The following is a 7,500-nucleotide window of genomic DNA, read 5'->3' on the forward strand; positions in this document are numbered from 1 at the left end:
AGTGATACTTCAATAAAGTTGTTTAAAAATGTCTGCTCATTAATGACTGAGAACAAAGTATGTAAAAGACAGGCTGCAGTCATGTAATGTTAAAGGTAATAAAAAAAATTTACAGATGGATGCACATGTGGTAGCATTAATAAAAAATGGCCAGAGATTTAAAGCTATGTAGCCTGTAAATAGTTGTCAAAGATTGCAAAACAGAAACTGCAAAATTAATGAAGGAAAACAGTTCAGCTTTACAGTTTTACTTAAATTATGGTAAAATCTGCAGATAGACGTTAATAACAGTAAAACTGTTACACATCTTGTTTTGTATTTATTTTACCAGATCAGTGAGCCACATCAATAGGTCCTTTAAACAGTTATATGAAAGGCAACATAAATAGTCATTACACGTGGAAACAAAGAATGTAATTTGATTTGAATTACAGTTTGAAACACAACTTGTGAGGAGGTACATATACCCTGTAACACTGGTCATTGGCTAGTGATGTTATAGGTTCATAGGCAAGTACTAGGCAATCTGTCTGCAAACTATTAAACACCTGGCTAATAACTAGGCAGTGGCCAAAGATGAGAATCAATTCCTGTGCCTTGTGCCTGTGAGGAAAACACCTTTAACCGTTAAGCCAACCCCCATTTACTGCATTTAGTACAGTAACAATGATCATCCTGGAGTAATATGATTATATTATTGCATAAGTATTGGCATCAGACTTGAATAATCACACCAGCATTCAATGCCAACTCTTGTTAGACTTAACGTGAGTTCAGTCAATGTCTCATAAACTATTTCTCAACCACACCAAGACCAAAAGTACGCTTTTAGAACTCCACAGAAAATTCACGAAACACCTCACTCTTTAACTGCATTTGACCTACACAACTATTCCTTAGAAACAACCTCCACCTTCAGGTACCTAGGACTAAACCTTCACTTCCACATAGACAAAGTGAGTGCTAAAGTAAACTCCCCCCTCTTCTGGGCCCAAAAGATTTCCCCTTTTCTATCCCAACCAAAAACTAGTTCTCCTTTCTCATCTCAAATATGGACTCCCAATTTTTGCTTCTGCCTCAAAGAAAAATATTTACACACTCTAGACCATCTCTAATGGCACCTGCCAATTCTTTACAAACTTGCCCCTCTGTGAGCATCAGTCTATCACCCTAGAAAACGTCAAATGGCTACCCATAAAGCAAAGAGCTGACCTACTTTTAGGATCCCAACTCTACAAACTACTCCAACTCCACACATTTACTCCCTTTACAGCTAGACTTCATGAAAAAAAAACTTGTACACCCTGAGACACTGCTCACAAGACACATCAGCTCTCATTACTCTAGAGCCAGACTTCACAACACTGCACATACTTTCTTCTCTCAGGCACCTACTCTTTGACAGAATCTCCCATCGACATTAAGGAAATCAACATTTATTCCAAATTCAGAATGCAGCTCAAAAAGCACTTCTTCATTTATGCCAAATGTTCCTGCTTTAACACAGGCCCTATCACCTAACCTATCTCCTCTCCAAGTCTCTTCTCCTCATTCAAGATTCATTGAAAATTGACCAACTTTAGAAAATGATGTATATATTGTACATTGCACAGTGCTTGTTCACTGTAATGCATATATAGATTTTTTTTCTAAATAATTAGTCTTAATTATTATGTTATTGCATACATTTCTGTTTTTTTTGATTGTGAAATATTTTGTATTTCACCTGGGCTGAGAGCATGAAGTAGTTAAGTATATTGATCACTGAACTACCCTGGTAAACAAATATAAATAAATATACACTGTTTCAGTTGAGATAAAGTATTTGTATATTTATGTTTTGTTTGATGATTGGAATGCTGTCCTAGATCCTGTGCCCTAGTACAGAGAGATTTTTCCAAGAAAGTCAGTCACATGTCAATAGCAGTTCTGTAGCCACCATACTGGAGAGCAAGTGCCATTGTGTTTGAGAGCTCTTAATGTGCTCATTCCTTTTTTTAGGCTGACCCGATAAAAATACTGCTGAGGTAGCTTCTAAGTGTTAGCGGCAAATTTTACTCTTGCGTTTTTCTTTTACCATTTAACAAGTTCAAAGCATTTACTGTATTTTCTGTCTGTGTGTGCAAAAAAAACTAAAAAAAAACAAAAAAATACTTCTGCTTTCCTAACTTTCCTAGCTAGTTGTTCCAGTGACCAGATTTTCTGATCCCTGGGCTTTGTATTTGGTTCCTGTGTTCCTCCATTTTCTTGTGTGGCCAGAGGGAAGTTTCTTTACTCACCAGTGAGAGTGGGGAGTACTGAGCTGCCTGTTTGTCCTCAGAGGAGTGGTTAGAGACAGCAACTAGTAATTCATTGGCCATTTTGGGTCATTTCCTGTTTTTTCCAGCCCCCTGCTATAAAGCGCGCTTTGGCGGGCTTTTCTGGCATTAGAGAACTTGGCATAGCTACTCTTGGTCCCCTGCAGAGTTCCTAAGGCAGCAGAGAGCAGAAAAAGCGACTTTCTTGATTATAAGTATTTTTTAGCATTTTTATTGCTTTTTTCGATCTTTTGTGCTTTTCGACCACTGTTTGTGCTTATATTACTGTTATATTACCTGTTTTTCCTGTTTTTCTGTGCTTAAATTGTTGATTGCACTTCTTGGCTAAAGTTTTGCTTAAAAGTTAACAAACAGGCTAATACACTCAAGTGTACTAGCCTTTGATAGCAATTTAGTCGAATAACAAAGCATTTACTGTATTTTCTGTCTGTGTGTGCAAAAAAAACTAAAAAAAAACAAAAAAATACTTCTGCTTTCCTAACTTTCCTAGCTAGTTGTTCCAGTGACCAGATTTGCTGATCCCTGGGCTTTGTATTTGGTTCCTGTGTTCCTCCATTTTCTTGTGTGGCCAGAGGGAAGTTTCTTTACTCACCAGTGAGAGTGGGGAGTACTGAGCTGCCTGTTTGTCCTCAGAGGAGTGGTTAGAGACAGCAAATAGTAATTCATTGGCCATTTTGGGTCATTTCCTGTTTTTTCCAGCCCCCTGCTATAAAGTGCGCGTTAGAGCGAAGTTGCCACAGGAGCACACAAGAGCAGCGGCGTTTAATCAAGGTTAAACTATTCGGGCTACCTAAAGTCCACTCTTCAAATTTTCCCTTAAAACAGCCTTCCTTGAACTGTACTACTGATCTAACCAGCGTATCCTATAACTAAAAAGTTAATCTCTACTTGATTCCCAAGTAGACTATTCTCTATCTGTAAAGCCTAGCACTTGCTCCTACAGTACTTTTCACCTTGATATAGCACTTTTATTATAGATAGTACCCCACCAGCCTAAAACCCTTTTCTCGATCACCCACATCCCCCGGAGTCGTTTTTTAAGTTTTTTGTCTATTCCTTCTAGCATGTCGAGGGATCAGTTGCTAGTGTCCTCTCCTGCTCAGCTGGTGAATCTGGGAATATTGAGGCAATGTTACAATTGCCTCATGTACACAGACAATCCTCTCCTTCTCCCACAAAACACAAATACATGCGAGAGATGCAACTATACAGCCAAACTGGAGGCTGAGCTCTCTCAACATAGGACTGGCAAGACCAGACAGGAGGAGAAGGTAACCACACACACTATAGACCCAGTCTCACATAGTACTATCACAACTTCAAATCATACACATAAACACACAAAGACATACTCGGAGGCTCTGATCAAAAATCTACCAAAACAGCAGAAGCCACCAAAGCAGACACCCAAACAACTACCACCTCAGTACACAACACATGCAACACATAGACCACACAGTCAGTGTGCCAAACAGTCACAGCCCTTAAGGCCAAACACAATGCCAGACACACTCGTCATTGGTGACTCCATAGTCAGACACACTGACGTCCCGCTCACCAGATTGAGTAAGGAGAAGGTCACAGTAAGCTGCCTGTCAGGCGCTAGAATCCGCCACATAACGCAAGCACTCAGGTCTCTCAACAGCAGGTACAAGTACGACTCAGTCATTGTCCACGCTGGTGTAAACGACCTGAGACGTACCTCCTTGGACTACATGAAAAGAGACATTGAGGAGCTCTCTGATTATGTAGCCCAGGCAGGTATGACCCTGACCTTGAGCAGTATCCTACCTTCACCAAGAATGATGCCACAATACAGAGATAAGATGATCAGCTTTAATAATTGGCTTAAACTCTGGTGTCATTCAAAGGGGATCCAATGTCTGTCTGCCTGGGATGACATGCTGGACAAGCCACGCTGATTCGCAAGGGACGGCTTGCACCTGTCACCCCTGGGCTTCCGGATATTGGCAAAGGCTCTTGCCACACCCATAGTGCCTTTTTTTAGGCAAGGCTCAAATTCTAAACCTACCACCCTAGAACACAAAAAAGGAAAAAAACTAAGGGTAATGCTGCTCAATGCCAGAAGTCTCAACCTCAAGATGCACGCACTCGAGGCCCTTCTCAGTATGGAGAACATCAATGTCTGTGCTGTGACTGAAACCTGGTTCAAGGCTCCTGAGAGCACCCCAGCACTATCAGGTTTTACCTCATATCATGCATTCCGGCCCCAAAATCCAGACAACACCAAGAAAGGAGGGGGGGTGTCCATATTCATCAAGGACACCCACACCTCAAGGTTGGTGGCAACGCACGATGCATCGGAGACCATCCAGGTGCAATTAACCATAGGCAAGACTGCTCTGCAATTTGTAGCATGTTACAGGCCACCCTCTCAAACTCAGGAACCTCGCATAGCTTTCCTGAAAACACTGGAGGGGATAAATGTATCTCCAAACACCATCATACTAGGTGACTTCAACTACCCTAATATAGACTGGCTATGGTATCACTACTCAAGCCCAAACACTCTAGCCCAAAGGTTTCTGGAGTTCATAAACTCAAATGCCATGGAACAACTAGTCACCATCCCCACAAGAGGTGAAAACATACTTGATCTCATCATCACGAACATGGGATCACAGTGTTCAACACCGGAAGTATACCCCTCACTGGAGAGATCAGATCATAAACTAATCTCACTGGAGGTCCTCATCCCGCCCCCACCTGAGATAAAAAAGACCACAGTGAAGAACTTCTCAAAAGCCGACTTCACACTTCTAAAGACTAGTGTGGTCTCCTTTAAGGCCCCCGAGCCGGCGGTAAACATTACTCAAGCCGCTGAATCACTTACAAATGCCTTCTACCAGCACCTACAGGACTGCATGGATCAGGCAATCCCAAACAAAACAAAGACTCTTTGTACCAAAGGCAAGCGTCCAGTCTGGTGGACCCCAGCCATAAACAAGCTCTACAACAAAAGGAGGAAGCTACTACAAGATAGAGCAAAATCCTTAAAAGGTAAGACACCTTTGATCATTATAAGTAAAAAACTAAGAGCTCTCATAAAATCATCCAAGGCAAATTTTGAGAGAAAAATCGCTAAGGACTCAAAAGACAATCATAAGGCCTTCTTTAGCTATGTTAGAAACCTGGGAGGAAACTCCCAGATATGCTCAGAATTAGTTCAAAATGATGTGAAAATTACTGAACCTACAGACATTGCCAACATACTGGCTGACAGGTTCAGTGCAAACTCCCCCCCCCCCCCAAAAGGAGAGATATCTATACCAGAGGATTGTAGCCCCCCAAACATCTCTAACGCCCAGGTGAGAACTGCTCTCTCCAAGGTGAAAAACACAGCATCCTTGGGACCGGATGGTGTCCCCGGCTGTGTGCTCCACGAACTCAATGAGGAATTAAACCCGCAGTTAGGACAGCTGTTTAATCTTAGCCTCACATCAGGATACGTACCCAAGGAGTGGCGCATGGCAACTGTGGTCCCACTTCACAAAGGCGGTGCCTCCACCGACCCTGGAAATTACCGTCCCATCAGCTTGACAATCCTGATCTGCAAAGCCATGGAGAGGATCATAATGGAACTCATAAATAAAGACATAGGGAACTTGCAGACTTTGGATCCAACCCAGTTTGGCTTTGTCAAAGGCAGATCATGCCTTTTAAACTTGGTTGACTTTTTCGAAACAGTCACCAAGGCCATTGATGAGGGAAAGGCAGTCCATACAGCCTACCTCGACTTGGCAAAGGCTTTTGACACAATACCCCACTCAGGTATCATTGATAAACTCATCAGCTTAAATGTAAACCCATACATCACAAGATGGGTTGCAAACTGGCTAAGTGACAGAACCCACAGGGTCAGAGTTGCTGGCGCCATGTCAGACTCAAAGCCTGTCACAAGTGGTGTCCCACAGGGCTCAGTCCTGGGCCCACTCTTGTTCGGCATCTACTTTTCTGAAGTACAAACAAACACAGGAGGGTTATGGCTGACAAAGTTTGCAGATGACTGCAAACTGGGCGCCATAGTCGAAAAGAAATCTGACACAGATATCCTTCAGAAGGGTCTCACAGAAACAGATAACTGGTGCCATAGCCATGGCCTAAAGTTAAACGCCAAGAAATGCATAGTCATACCCTTCGGGAAAAACAAGGTTACCCCTAGCTACCATATAGGTGACAATCCACTGAGCACAGAAGTTATCAGGGATCTGGGGACCCAGGTTGACAGTAACCTTTCGTTTGACACTCACATTGCTAAAGTAGTTAGGAAGACCTTCTACATTGCCCACCTGATCATGAAGGGATTCACATCTGGAGGTCATCATCCCCCTGTACCCATCACTGATCAGACCAATGATTGAGTACAATGCCCCATTCGGAATGCATCTGACCCGACACCTGCAGCAGCTGGAAAGGCCCCAAAAGTTCCTCACCAAAAGGATAAAGGGTCTCAAAAATATGTCTTATGCTGCCCGACTGAAAGAACTCCAGCTCTATTCAGTCGCTTACCGCTTGCTCAGAGGTGACCTGTGCCTGACATACAAGGCCATGTCAAACCCAGATTTGATGAACATGTTTCACTTCAAAAAATCTAGATCCCTCAGAACTACAAGGGCGGGAGACTTAAACCTTGACACGGTTATTAATAGGATGTGCTGGAGGGACAGATTCATCACCCAGAGACTCCCTATGCTGTGGAACAAAATCCCGGTACATGTGAGGCAGAGCACCTCGCTGGCCTTGTTCAAGAGAAATCTTGACCAATGGATGGGAGATCGCAGATATACCCCAGGGATTACCTCAGTGTCACTGCTTGACAGAGGCACAGCAAAATAATGGGCATAGTTTTCTTCAAACTAAAGGGGTGGCGAAAGCCACAAAACTCTGGGCTAGGCTTATAAATGCCCTTGGGCAGACAGTCTAGTATGAACCTATGAACCTATAACCTATGTACATGATTATGTGCTGTTCTATATATATATATATATATATATATCTATATCTATATGCACACCTTTTCACATTTGTTAATGTTTGCTTCTAAGCAGGACAGCATGGCCGTTTTATTGCAGGGTTGTATGTACCCACTTCTGTTCACATCCCTAGTACATAAAATGTTAAAAAGTAGGTAACTAAGATAGATTATGCCTTTTCCCAAAAT

The 7,500-nt window shown here is 42.5% G+C and overlaps 1 protein-coding gene across 3 annotated transcripts in view; it reads left to right on the forward strand.

Annotated features, from left to right (window-relative positions):
* Nucleotides 1-7,500, forward strand: part of DIAPH3 (diaphanous related formin 3) — a 4,946,160-nt gene that overhangs the window by 2,871,384 nt on the left and 2,067,276 nt on the right. The window lies entirely within an intron of this gene.

This window comes from Protopterus annectens, chromosome 5.part1, assembly GCF_019279795.1.
Source record: "Protopterus annectens isolate FY-2018-M chromosome 5.part1, PAN1.0, whole genome shotgun sequence".
Lineage (NCBI taxonomy): Eukaryota > Metazoa > Chordata > Ceratodontiformes > Protopteridae > Protopterus > Protopterus annectens.